Below are 14,085 nucleotides of genomic sequence, written 5' to 3'. Positions count from 1 at the left end.
TGAATCTTGAGAATCAACCTATGAATAACAGAAATTGAGAGGTTTTGAGGTCTAAGGCAAATCACACTGGCAATATGTGTGTATTCGTGAAGTAAGGTTTAAATGGTCTTCAAGGGTTAGTTTGGAAAAAATTTTAAAAGGTCAGCCTTAGCCTTAGGTAAGGCTTGATAGAGATAGTTTTTGAGGTAGATTTGAAGATGGGGAAGGGACCACAAGCTAAGGAATGTGGGAAGCTTCTAGAAGTCAAAAAATTAAGGAAACAAATTATCTCCTGTAGCCTACAGGTAACACAGCTCTGCCAATGCCTTGAATTTAGCCTAATGAGACCTGTCTCACAAAACTGTAGGTAATAAATGTGCATAGTTTAAACCTCCGACATCATGGTAATTTGCTACGGCAGCAATAAGAAATTAATTCCCCAGCCAGTTTGGCTCAGAGGGGCGCTTTGGTGAACTTGTATTTCCCTCTAGCCTGAGCCCATATAGGTGAAGGTATCACACACCCCCCAATCCTGGTCCACTGCAGACATCGAAAGTGTTTAATAAAATCAGTGAGGTGGGGGAGAATCAGGAACTCTGCTAAGAATTCAACATGAACTCAAATAAATAAAATCAGAAATGAAAAAGCAGAAGCAACAACTGATATTACAGAAATACAAAGGATCATAAGAGACTACTTTGAATAATTAAATGCCAACAAATAGGACGACTGAGAGAAATGAATACATTCCTAGAAACAACAATCTTCCATGTCTGTATCATGATGAAATAGATAATCTGAACAGACTAATTACAGTAAGGATTAAATCAATAATCAAAAACTTCCCAACAGAGAAAAGTCCAGAACCACCAAATCAATTCACTGGTGCATCCTACCAAACATTCAAAGAAGAATTTATACCAGTCTTTCTCAAACTCCTCCAAAAAATAGAAGAGGAGGAGCTCATCCAAGCTCATTTTATGAGGCTGCATTACCCTGATACTAAAACAAGACAATGTTGTCCTAAGAAGAGAAAATTATAGGCCAATATCCCTGATGAACATAGATTTTTTAAAAATCCTCAACAAAATATTAGCAAAGTGAACTCAACAATAAATGAAAACGGTCATATACCATGATCAAATGGGACTTATTCCAGGAATGAGAGTATGGTTCAACACATGTAACTTAACCAATGTCATACATTACATTAACAAAATGAAGGGTAAAATCATATGGTCATCAAAATAGATGCAGAAAAAAAATTTGACAAAATTCAATATCCATTTATGATAAAAACCCTCAACAAAGTATTATAGAGGGAGCATACCTCAATATAATAAAGGCAATACATGACAAGCCCACAGTTGTCATATTTAATGGTAAAAAGCTGAAAGCTTTTCCTCCATGTGAACAACACATGTATGTCCACTCTTACCACTTTTATTCAGCATAGTATTGGGAGTCCTAGCCAGAGCAATTAGGCAAGAAAAAGGAATACAAGTCATCCAGCTTAGAAAGGAAAAAGTAAAACTGCCACTATTTGCAGATGACATAATATTTTACATAGAAAACCTTAACTAATAAATGAATTCAGTAGAATTGCAGATACAAAGTCAATTGCAGAAATCTGTTGCATTTCTACACACTAATAACAAACTATCAGAAAGATAACTTAAGAAAACAATTCCACTACAATTGTATCAAAGTGAATAAAATACCAAGGAATAAATTTGATCAAGGAGGTAAAACTTCTGTATACTGAAAACCATAAGACATTGATGAAAGAAATTGAAGAAGACAAGGAGTAAATGGAAAAACATTACATGCTTATGGATTGGAGGAACTAATATTGTTCAGATGTCCATACTACCCAAAGCAATCTAAAGATTCAATGCAATTCCTATCAAAATTCCAGTGACACTTTCTACAGAAAAAAAAAAAAAAATACAACCTAAAATTTGTATGAGCCACAAAAGACCCTGAATAGCCAAAACAAGCTTGAGAAATAAGAACAGAGCTGGAGGCATTATGCCCCCTGATTAGGAATTAATATTACAAATCATAACAGTACTGGCACAAAAACAGCCATATAGATAATAGAACAGAATGGAGAGCCTAGAAGTCAACCCACTCACCTATGGTGACTTTATTTATGACACAGAAGCCAAGAATGTAGAATGGGGAACAGACAGTCTTTTCAATAAATGGTGTTGGGAAAACTGGACAACCACATGCAAATAAATAAAACTGGACCACTATCTTACATTATACCCCAAAATCAAGTCAAATTAGGTTAAATATTTGCATGTAAGACCTGACACGATAAAATTCCTTTAAGAAAACATAGGCAGTAAGCTCCTCGACATTTCTGTCTTGGCAATAAGTTTTTGGATTTGACACCAAAAGCAAAGGCAACAACAGAAAAAATAAACAAATGGGTCCACTTCAAACTCAAAAGCTTCGTTTTTTAAAAAAAGATCTTATTTATTTATTCATGAGGGACACACAGAGAGAGGCAGACACAGGCAGAGGGAGAAGCAGGCTCCCTGTGGGGAGCCCGATGTGGGACTCAATCCCAGGACCCCAGAATCATGCCCTGAGCCAAAGGGAGACACTCCACCACTGAGACACTCAGGTGCCCCAAACTCAAAAGCTTCTGAACAGCCAGAGAAGCCAAAGACAAAATGGAAAAGCAACTGACTAAATGGGAAAAAATAACTTGCAAATTATCTGATGTATGCAAATTATCATACAAATCAATAGCAAAAAACCAATTTGATTTTAAAAATGGGCAGAAGACCTGAATAGACATTTTCCCAAAGAAGACATACATATGGCCAACAGGTACTTGAAAAGATGTTCAATATCACTCATCACTGGGGAAATGCAAATCAAAACCATAATGAGATATCACCTCAACCTGTTAGAATGGCTGTCATCAAAAAGACAAGAAATAACAATTGTTAGTGAGGATGTGGAGAAAGGCAACCCTTGTGCACCGTTGATAGAAATGTCAACTGGCACAGCCACTAAGGAAAATAGCATGGGAAGTCCTCAAAAAATTAAAAATAGAAATAACACGTGATTCAGTAATTCCAATTCTGGGTATTTATCCAACGAGAACAAAAAACAATAACAAAAATATGTGAATCTTCATGTTCATTGTGGCATTATTGACAAAAGCTAAGATCTGGAAATAACCTAAGTGTTCATCAATAGATGAATGGATAAAGAAACGGTGATGTGTGTGTGTGTGTGTGTGTGTGTGTGTGTGTGTATCATGGAATATTATTCAGCCATATAAAAAAAATGAAATCTTGATATTTACAACAACATGGATGGAACTTGAGGGCATTATGCTAAGTGAAATAAGTCAGACAGAGAAAGACAAATATTGTATGACCTCACTTATATGTGGACTCCCAAAAACAAAACAAACAAAACAAGCTCAGAGACACAGAGAACAGATTGGTAGTTGCCAGAGGCAGACGGTGGTGTGTGTGTGTGTGTGTGTGTGTGTGTGTGTGTGTGTGTGTAAAGTGGTTCAAGAGAACCAAGGATACAAACATGAGTTATAAAATAAACAAGTCATGGGGTGGGGGGGAAGTAATTCACCATGCAAGTGGTTTAATGAGAAAATAAAATGAGTATAGTTTATTAATATTGGTTGTATTTCACAGGCATCCTGTGAGCCAATACTTGTATAAGAAGTCACACACAAAAAAATTTCACAACCACCTGTTACCTTTGCTTTTTTAAGCCTTATCTATAAGATGGGGGTCATCATGCTTCCTTCATTGGGTTGTGAGGATCAGACAATGTGCTTGGCCAGTGGTAAAAACACAATAAATGAATAATCATAACATTAATAATTACTCATCATATACATAGGTAAACATTTGCACTAAAAACAATACTTTGAAATGGTTTTATCCCACAGCATTCCTTCAAAAAGCCATTATTAACTGCTGACTTTGTAGGAGATACTCTGGGGAAGTCAAAGAAATCTCTCTTGCTTTTAATCGATTTGTCATGTTTAAGTATCATAAGGACATAAGTGATTATAAATCAAGGCATTTGTGGCTAAGTGGCCCAGGAGCAATGTGGGGATGAGGGACACTCCAAGCAGAGAGTTTACAGAATCCTGAATGGAGAATGCTTCGGGAAGGATGGGCGTCCCAGACTGCCAGGTATCAAACTACTCAGGATCATTTCTCAAACAGCCATTTCCGTGAAATGGTCCATCAAATGCACAGACCATAGAGCTGCGCCCAGCGGTGCAGCACACACAACAAAACAAAAGAGGTATTACATCATAGCATTTCCAGAACATACTTTCTTGTTAACTTATTTGTGTTTCAGTAAAGAATGTGATTAATAAAAGCACCATTCTCTTCACCAAGACTCTAGTTGAGAATTGCTTTATATTTTAGAAGCTTCCCCTTTTAAAATATGCAGGTGACACACTGAGTAACTAGACTAGAGGTAACTGGACCCCTCGTTAACTGGAAAGCACCCTCTTTTGGGAAAAAAAAGTAACAAATGCAGGAAAACACATGAATTTCATCAATTTTTTGAAGTCATTTTGGCACATGGCTCTGACTTTGTGTAGATTCCACCCAGTACTCCCTACATTTAGCAGTGGAAAATGAGGATGCATGCTCAGAATGATGACTCTGAGGCACCGTGTGCACCCTAACATCAAAGACAAGCCTCATTTCACATACTTGACTGCATTTTTTAAGGTAAGATATCAGCTTGCAAGTTTTTTTTTAATTTTAATTTCAACTTATGTTCCAGCTGAAAGGGCTTTCTGGTTAATCCTTACCCAAAATGAAAATTTAATTTAGCAGAACACCTCCCTCCTGAGGCATTCTGATTAATTGAGGGTTTATTGTATCTAACAGAAATGTTTCATATGGGATGTTCCCCTCAAGGCAGATTTCAAAATGGAAATTTGAGTAAAATCCTCTTAGCTTTTCTAAAGTTATGGGGCTCTCTTAAAAGTTCTCCTATCAAAATGAATTCTTCCCTGCTGCTAAGAATCACAAACAATTTGAACTTAGATCATTTTTATATTTCAGAGCAAGCCAACTTCAAGTTTGAAAGTTATACTGTATAGATCTATTACTATAGTAAGCTTTCCTGGACAAACTGCATAGAACAGACTGGGCAGTGTGTGAGCACGCTTACTTGTTTTTAATTTTCCTTTTGCCCTAAATCATACGCAGCTTTATACTATCGCCTCACCTGTTTTCTTTTATTTGAATAATTATCCAAGGCATCACCACTTCCTGAAGTCCAGATCATAATTTGGAGCTAGAAGCAGGATAATTGCATTGACAAGACACAGAAAACATTTTTTTGGGGGGGGGGGACAGGGAGGGTTTTATGAACCTTACTCTTCGTGTGTGTGTGTGTGTGTGTGTTTTTTTTAAGAAACTTAATTCTGCCAGTTGCTGAGAGATGAATGTCATGGGTTTCTAGCCTGTCCCCTCTTGAATCTGAAGAGGTAATGAGAATACTCAGGAGTTTGGGTAAGAAATTACCACACTATCTTCAGACTCATGTTTCTGTTCCACGCCCCCCCCCCCCCCCCTGCTAATGTAGGTAAAATGAAATACCGAAATCTGTAAGTCCACAGTATTTGTTCTGAAATTCTTATGGTGAGATCATAAAGGCCTCTTTTTTAGATCTCCTCACTAATGCTCACAGTCCTGTGTTGCCTTTGGCAAACTCACAGAGGTGTGGAATTTTCATCCATCATTACAGATCTATTAAGTGTCTGATCCTACTGGGTACAGAGAATAAGGTGCTAGAGCTGCAGAAGAAAATCAGACTCAGTCCCTGCCCTCAGGGTGTTTCCATCCATGCTAAAATGGATGTCACAATTAAGGAGCAGTGTGGTTTGTTACCCCAGTGGAATATTCTAGATCGAGAGCACTAATAGCTACTCTCCCAGCCACAGGTCACTCAAGGGTAGGAACTGTGCTTTGCTCATTTCTGTAGAACAATCTCTGTGTAGTAAGTTGGCAATAATGTGCATTAAATTTAAGTAAATGGACAAAACCAGAACTGTTTATCCCTAATAGATCAGTTTATCCTGCTTTCCGACTACTGATATTGATACCATCATCTTTGTACACATCCATATCTGAACCCTCAGGTTATATTTGATGCCCCTCCCCCTCTGCCTCCCCTTATCCGATCACTTGTCAATTCCTTGTCTTTCCCCTTAATTTCCCCTGCACTGATGCCCCTCCATTGACTCCACCCTAATTTGAATTATTACATCTGAGTAATGCAAACGTAACACCACTCTTCCTACCTCCAGGTGTTCCTTGGTTTGCATGCCAAATGAGTTGTCCTGCGACCAAGCTCCCATAATGTCCACACTTAATTACCATATCTCCTTGGTCTTACCTCCCCTGGATCCTTGGCTGGCATCCTCCATTCCATTGAGGCAAATAGGGGCATTCCCTGTTGCCATGGAATCTTGCCACATTTCCCCTCTGTGCTCAGGGTTCTAAGTTTCCTCCATCTGGAATTTCCTCCCTGTCTCTAACTTTCAAAATCCTATAGTTTGTGGATGCCTGGGTGGCTCAGTCACATAAATGGTGCCTTCAGCTCAGATCATGATCCTAGGGTCCTGGAATGGAGCTCCATGTTGGACTCCCTGCTTGGTAGGGAGTTTGCTTCTCCCTCTCCCTCTGCCTCTCCCATTTGCTTGTGTTCTCTCTCTCTCAAATAAATAAAATTTTAAAAAATCTTTAAAAATTTCTTATAGTTTGTGTCATTTAGGGGTTTGGGTAACAGGAAGGGGAAGTGCCTCTGGTGGCCTTAAACAGAACAGGGATTTATGGGAAGAATATCAAGTAGCTTGCAGTGGGGCTGGAGATGCTGGGAGAAGGGGTGAGAACCAAGCAGCTTAACGCCTCCGTAAGGAGGTTCCAGGACCCTTCCTGTAAAAGCAAACTGTATCTCCTCTTCCTCCGCTCTGTCACCCTCTTCAGTTTCAAAGTCTTGAGGGAGAAGGTTCTACTGGTCAATTTCAGACCATTCATTCTTACAGGGCTTTGGGGAGGGAAGAGATGGAGAAACCCACTCAGTTCCCCTCCACAGTCAGCCAGGGGCTGCCTTAAAACCAGGAAGGGGGCTGTCTAGAGGGCCACCAAGGTCTCTCAAGGTCCATTCCTGATGCTACCACCTTTCATGAAATCTAAAGACTCCTCTGACTCCCAGAACATATTTTGCTTGGGGTTTTTCATATTTAGTTTTATATTAGAGTTATTTGTATCCTGGTCTTATCCTTCCTCTGAGATTAAAATCTCCACTTATTTTTATTTCTCCTGAATTATCTCTTATAATGCAAATAGACCTATACAAGATATGTTTAATTAAATTGAATGTTAAGATAGAAGGTCATACAAAAGCTGACACGAGTGTTTACCATGTGCTGACAGATAGTTGAAACATGTTTACATTATCTCACTTATTCTCACAGCTTTTTGTAAGAGTAGTGTTATTACTATTTGAGGCCCAAAGAGGTTAAATGATCTTAAGTCACGGGCTTGTAGGCAGGCTGCATGCCTCTGAAGTCTGACCCAACACCCTCAACTTTACCTTGGATTTCCCATGAGTCTAACGAGGGGTCTCTGAATGGAGCCCTGAAGAAAGAGAGGGGTGAGAAATGCCTTCCTATGTCTATATGGTCAAAGTAGAAATTGGTGTGACTAAGTGGGACACAGGGTGGGGAGCAGAGTGACCAGAATAAATAGCTTAGATTGCGACAGAGTCAACAATGAGATTGTTGTGGTAGGACTAAGTTTAAGAACCGTTAGAAAGACAAGTCTTAGGATTTAACTTTGAAATGATTTGGAGGGAAAGGTTTATACTTTTTCTTTTCTCTTTTTGTTAGACAGGGAGAGGAAGGGAGAGGAAGAGGGAAAGGATGAGAGATAATTTTAAGCAGGCTCCATACCCAGTGCAGAGCCCTGTGCAGGGCTTGATCTCACAACCCTGAGATCATGACCTGAGCCAAAACCAAGAGATGGAAGCTTAACTGATTAAGCCACTCAGGCTCCCAAGGTTTGTACTTTTTCACTTTCAATATTTCATTATGGAAGACATTTCAATATTAACAGCATACTAACAGAGTGGAATGCAGAGACATTCATTTTCAGACACAGCATCAGCTGAAAAGAAATGTCTTCCCCATGTTGGGTCTCACAGTGGGTCAAATGGTGGCCCCCAAAGATATGTTCATGTGGAAACTGAATGTGATCTTATTTGGAAAATGGGTCTTAGTAGCTGTTATCAGGTAAGGATCTTAAGATCATCCTAGATGGTGGCAGGGTATGAGTGCGTGTGTGTGTGTGTGTGTGTGTGTGTGTGTGTGTTCTAAATCCAATGGCAAGAGAGAAGGGGATCAGGCTATGGGAAGACAGAGGCAGATATTGAAGTAATGTTTCCACAGGTCAGGGCAGGCCTGGAGATACTGGAAGCTGGGAGAGGCAAGGAAGGATTCTCCACTAGAGCCTTCTGAGAGAATATGCTGACTTCTTGATTTTAGACTCTGGCTTCCAGAAGACTGAGAGAATAAACTCCTCTATTTTAAGCCATACAATTTGAGGTAATTTATTAAGACAGCTTCAGGAGGGGCACCTGGGTGGCTCAGTGGTTGAGTGTCTGCCTTTGGCTCAGGTCATGATCCCAGAATCCTGGGATCCAGGCCTGCATCGGGCTCCCCGCAGGGAGCCTACTTCTCCCTCTGTCTGTGTCTCTGCCTCTCTCTGTGTCTCTCAGGAAACAAACAAACAAAAAAAAGACAGCTCCAAGAAATGAATATAGGCCTCTTAGGCTCAGTTCCTCAGCCTTCTCAGGAGCAAATGCTCATCTTCTGCTGTCAGAGAACTTTTGAGGAACTGTGGTAGGCCATGGGGAGCCATGGTTATTTCTTGAGTAGGGGAAGGACAAAATAGAAGCAATTTTTAGGAAGGTTACTATGACAATGATATCCAAAATTTGGGAGGTGGGTGAAAGTGAGCCACAGGAGGCTACTTGGAAGGCAATGGGGTGTACTGGAAAAAACAGGAGTTTTGAAGTCAAGTATGTTTAGTTCTTTTTTTTTTTCTTTTTAAGTATGTTTAGTTCTGATCCCAGTTCCTTCACTTACTGTTTCCATTTTTTTCATATGTATATGAGGATAATAGGATAATACTCTGTATATGTATACCTGTAACTCACACATGATACTATTACATATATTATATGTAATTATTTTATACACACACAGATACACACACACATATATAAAAGAAGTTTCATAAGTGTCATCAGTAACAATGTAAAAATTTGGATGGTGTCACTGGAAAGAGAAAAGAAGATACAAAGAGCCGTTTCAACAACACCAGGACGCAGAATCATGAGGATTTAGACTGAGAGGGATCCCAAGGTCATCTTGCACTCTCTCCTCACTGCCTTTGGGGAGATCTTGGAGAGAGGGAAGGAAGGAAGAAATGAGATTGCAGTGAAGTTTCTCCAAGGAGCTGAGATGTCTGGTGGATTCTTGGCCAAGCCTGAGACCGTGGGAGGAGGAGCTACTTTGGGAAGAGGATAAATTTCATTCTGAACCTGGTGATATTGAAGAGATGATGAGCTGCCCAGAGAGACTGCAGACAAGCTGGGGAATTCTCTAAGGCTACAGATCTGAGAGTTAATCACTGAACATCCAGACTGGAGGCATACAAAAAAATGATCAACTCTCTTAAAAAAACAAAAAAGGCACAAATCATTATAAAAACAAAGGGCCAAATTCTGCATCAGGAATATTACTGTTAGAGGTCAATATGCCCTCCAAGAGAATGATGTAGGAAGTTCAGAAGGGTAGCTGTGTTAGATAAATGAAAATAAGTGAATTTCAGGTAATAGCAGAAATGCCATGTGCTTCTGAAGACTGCATAGGATAAAGATTAAGAAAGCGACATTGGATTTTAGATAGAGAATGTCCTTGGGGACTCTACCTTTGTAAAGGAAGGAAGAAGGAAGAGGAATTCAAGAACCGCGATTCAGTGATGGTTTACAAAGCAGACAAGTTAAAAACTGGGTCAATGTTATTATATGGATTTTGGGTAAACTAATTTAAAATTGGGTCAGACCATTTATTATAATTCTGCCTTCCTTATTAGTAAGACAGAAGGATGAACTGAGGCAGCTCTTTCCCCAAGGGCAAAGAGAAGGAGGCTATCCAGATTCCCTGATCTTGGATCCATCCCTGCTCAGTACACTGTGCCTACTCCCAGCTAGTGACCTACAGAGTGTGCCCTACAGGCAGGAAGGGTGCCAGGGACTGACATGGGAGCTAGGTAAATATGATCTCTCCATTTGTTAAATTTTAGATCGGTTAAGAAACACCTGTGCAAGGTTCCGCAGTTGAAAAAGCAGATAGTCAAAGGCTGTACTGCGACTTCAAAGGTATAGTGGTTCTGGTTACCCAACCTGGATACTTCCTTTTGTGAACGAGGCAGAGGATCAATGATTCAGCCTTGTCACCTTGGGTAAGTTATTATTGCCCTTAATAGTAATGAGAAGCCAGGAGCCTAAGAAAGAATCTCATTAACATGGATCCAGGCTATTCCGCCAGGAAATCAGAATCACTTGAATAGTCGGGTTTCCTTTTGGGAAGCCGTGTGGGAAGGAGACTGGAGCACAGGCAGCTGGACGCGTGTGCCTGTTAGAGGGGAACTCGTGTTTCCCCTTCCTCCTGGGTTTTAATCTTCCGAATTTGTTTACAGGTAAGTCCCTGCGTGTGGCCAGGTGACCGGACCAGTCCACTGGTAGTGACAAGGCCTGGGGGGGGGGGGGGGCGGGGAGGGGCCCAGTCGCTGGCAGCTCCTGCCGGGTTCTGCCGGGTGGGCGCGGGGCTGGACCGCAGGCTGGGGCGGCGCGGGCCGCGTGTCCTCTCTGCTCTCTAGAAGCGCTTCCGACGGGAATGATGGAGTACAAAAGTGTCTGTTTGGGAAAGTAAATAGATACAAGGCAAATAAATAAAAATGCCCAGAGGCAATTACAGGGAGGAAGTGACATTTTTATGTAAGTCACTTTCCTGATGGACCCCAGGCCTGCTGTGCCGAGGGTGCCGTGGGAACGCTTCCGGGAGGGGCCGGCCGCCAAACAACTAGAGCGTCGCGATAAGAAAATCAAACAAAAAGAGGATGGAAAGGCCTCGCAGCAGTCACTGGGGGCTGGAAGTTGCTGCCTTTCGCTCGTGTGTCGTCCGCCCGCCGCCAGCGCTGCCCCAGTCCCCGCGCGGGCAGGGGCAGCGGGCAGCGGGCAGCGGGCAGCGGGCAGCGGGGACCCCCCTCCGCGCGCCCTCCCCGCGCCCTCCCCGCGCCCCGGCCGAGCCCCGGGTCCCCGCGCCGCCCGCGCCGCCCCAGGTGGGAGCCGGGCCCCCGCCCCCGCCCCCCTCGGCCCGGGCCGGCCCTGGGCGGGGTCGCGCGCGGCCGGGGAGGAGCGGCGCGAGGAGGAGGAGGAGGAAGCGCGCGGAGGGGCGGGCGCAGCGCCGGGGGAGGGTCGCCGCCGCCGCCGCCGGGATCGTCAGGCCGGAGCCGCGCGGCCGAGCGGGCGGCGGGCGGCGGGCGGCGGGCGGCGGGCGGCGGGGGCTCGCGGCGGGAGGCTCCGGCGGCGGCGGCGGGGTCGGCCCGGGCCGGCAGCGTCCGCCGCGCGGCGGGAGGCGGGAGCGGCGCAGACAAAGAGCGGCGCCTGGGCGGGCGCGGTGCGGCCGCCGCCCCGGGACCCGCGCCGCTGCCCTCCGCCTCGGCGGGCGGCGCAGGAGGTAAGGGGGCGGCGGCGGCGGCGGCGGCGGCGGGCGCGGGGCGGGGGCCGCCAGGTTGGGCCGCGCGGGGGGCGGCGCGCGCCCGGGGGCGGGGGCGGGGCGGGGGCGGGGGCCGGGGCCGTGCCCTGGGTGCCCCGCGCCGCCCTGGGCCCCGCCGCGGCCTGCCCCCCGCTGCCGGCCCCGCACCTCCGCACCTCGGCGCCCGCCTTCCGGGCCCCCCTGTGCGGGCCGGGCCGGGCCGGGCCGGGGGCGCTGGGGCGCTGCCGGGACCGGGACCGGGGACCCCGGGCGCGCGGGGGCGGGGGCGCGGGGACGAGCGGCCCCGGGAGGAAGGGCCGCGGGAGGCCGCGGGAGGCCGCGGGAGGCCCGAGAACTTGCTGTGTTTACGGCAACTCTCGTGACCCCGCACAGAGCTGCTGTCACGCCGCGCGGGGGAGGCCCTCGCCGGGGCTGGGGGCTGGGGGCGCGGGGGCGCGGGGGCGGTGCCAGGCTCCGCGCCCCGTCCGGGTGGGCAGGACCTCCCGCCACCTGAGAGAAAGTTTCTCCCGACGCTCTGCCCTCTCGGTGCGTTCGGGGCGATCTAAGCACCAAGTGGTTCTGGAAGAAGCCGGCGTGCGGTTGGGTTTAAGGCGCTGAAGGCGCCTCCCGTGAGCGCACCGAGTGTGGCGCTGCGTGGAGGCGTCTACTTTGCAGGAACCTTTGGTGCGTGGACAGCGGCGACCGCCTTGGAAGGTCTGCGGGGGTGCGGGGGTGCGGGGGTGCGGGGGTGCGGGGGCGGCGGCTGGCGAACCCCGGGCACCCGCCTCTTAACCAGCTGTGTAAGGGCTTCAGGGACTGGGCAGGGACGGGGACAGTAGGCCTCTGTCACTTCAGACAATTGCCGTTGGCAGTTTCCCCTTTATTTGTTTTCGTTTATTTTGCCAACAGGTTTAAGGCTGAATCTGCCAACTTTGTGTCTGTGTAAGGGGACGAGCAGGCCCCAGCGCTGGGCCCCCTCCTTCCGTTGAACCAAACAGAAACTGAACCGCGGAGGCCAGCGGGCACGGCCTAGCCCCAGACCTGCAGGTAGGAGAGGCCCTCCCTGGTTCGGGCCCTGGCTTCTGGGAAGGGATTTGGGTAGGAATGAGAGTAATTCGGGTGTGTTTCATACCACTGCTGGTATATCGTTAGCGGCCCTGCTCTGCAAGTCTTAAAACGACTGAAAATGAAATTAAGCAGGGCTACTATAACTTATCAAAACAGATCTAAACTTTGCTCTCTTAAGGCACCTACCGGGCCTTCCTGGGTGGGTGGGTGGGTGAGTGAACAGGATTCAGGCATGTGCGGCGTTTTATAAAAAGAATGGTGGCCAGCAGCTCGCAGAGAAGAGATGGGCTTGACTGGGGAGGTGGGGCTGTTGATGGAGATCTTTAGGTGTTTGGAACAGGGATTTCCCGAGAAATGGGTGTTAACCAGGCTCGTGAAGCAGTGACCAACATGGGAAAATCCTCCCTTAATTATTTCTCCTCTTGAGGTTGCTTAGATGTACTTTGGATGGCAGGAAAAGACCGGATGTTTGTGGTCTTCTGGCTGCAGCTACTTGGAGGCTGAAATTAAAAACTTTAAGCAGCGGGGAGCTTGTGGAGGTGCATGGCTCCGCTTCCTCTCCGATAGGCCTCACCTGGGCTCAGCTCGGAGCTTCTCAGCTGCTACCTAAACACACAACAGTATTGATCATGGGAACCGTGGATGAAATTGGGTGGCAAACCGCCACCCGTAGAACTGAGTGCTCTATCACCCACCTCTGCCCACTCATGGAAAAGCTGGCCCCGATTGATTGATTGGTTGATTTTTTAAAAGATTCTGTTTGTGAGTAATCTCTACACCCAATGTGGGGCTAGAACTCACAACGCTGAGATCAAAAGTCCCATGCTCCTTGGACAGAGCCAGCCAGGCGCCCCGAAACTGGCCCTTTTTAAATGGGTGGGGCTTGCGTAAGATGCATTTCTAATAGCTGTGCTCAGTTTCCAGGCTTTGGGTTTTGCTTTATGACGTGGTCCATGGTTACATCTCTTCATCCCTGAAATCTGTGACCCTGCCCTGTCATTTGCATTGGGGGATTATTGAGGTTTTCCAACTGACAGCCGATCTTATGTACACTGTATTTGAGAAAGGCACTATCATCCATATTAAATACACCGGAAATCTTCTTTGCGTGTGCACAAACTAGATAACCTTTTGAAATACCCCAAAGACTCCCTGATTGCCTGGAATAACCTGGAGTCCTTTAC

General features: G+C 45.8%; 1 protein-coding gene across 3 annotated transcripts in view; it reads left to right on the top strand.

Moving 5' to 3' along the window:
• Positions 1-11,628: 11,628 nt before the first annotated feature.
• NCK2 (NCK adaptor protein 2) overlaps positions 11,629-14,085 on the top strand; it is a 150,184-nt gene continuing 147,727 nt past the window's right edge. For 2 of the 3 annotated variants that reach the window (XM_041754773.1, XM_041754771.1), the window contains exons 1-2: positions 11,629-11,815; positions 12,743-12,880. The gene's annotated coding sequence lies outside the window, so the exon portion shown is untranslated. Of the gene's footprint in view, positions 11,816-12,035; positions 12,548-12,742; positions 12,881-14,085 lie in introns of those variants that run through there. The other variant, XM_041754772.1, reaches the window with a different exon arrangement.

The sequence above is a fragment of the Vulpes lagopus genome, chromosome 5, assembly GCF_018345385.1.
Source record: "Vulpes lagopus strain Blue_001 chromosome 5, ASM1834538v1, whole genome shotgun sequence".
Classification (NCBI taxonomy): domain Eukaryota; kingdom Metazoa; phylum Chordata; class Mammalia; order Carnivora; family Canidae; genus Vulpes; species Vulpes lagopus.
The sequence above is the reverse complement of the archived record's forward strand: the minus strand, read 5'-3'. Positions and strand labels throughout refer to the sequence as shown.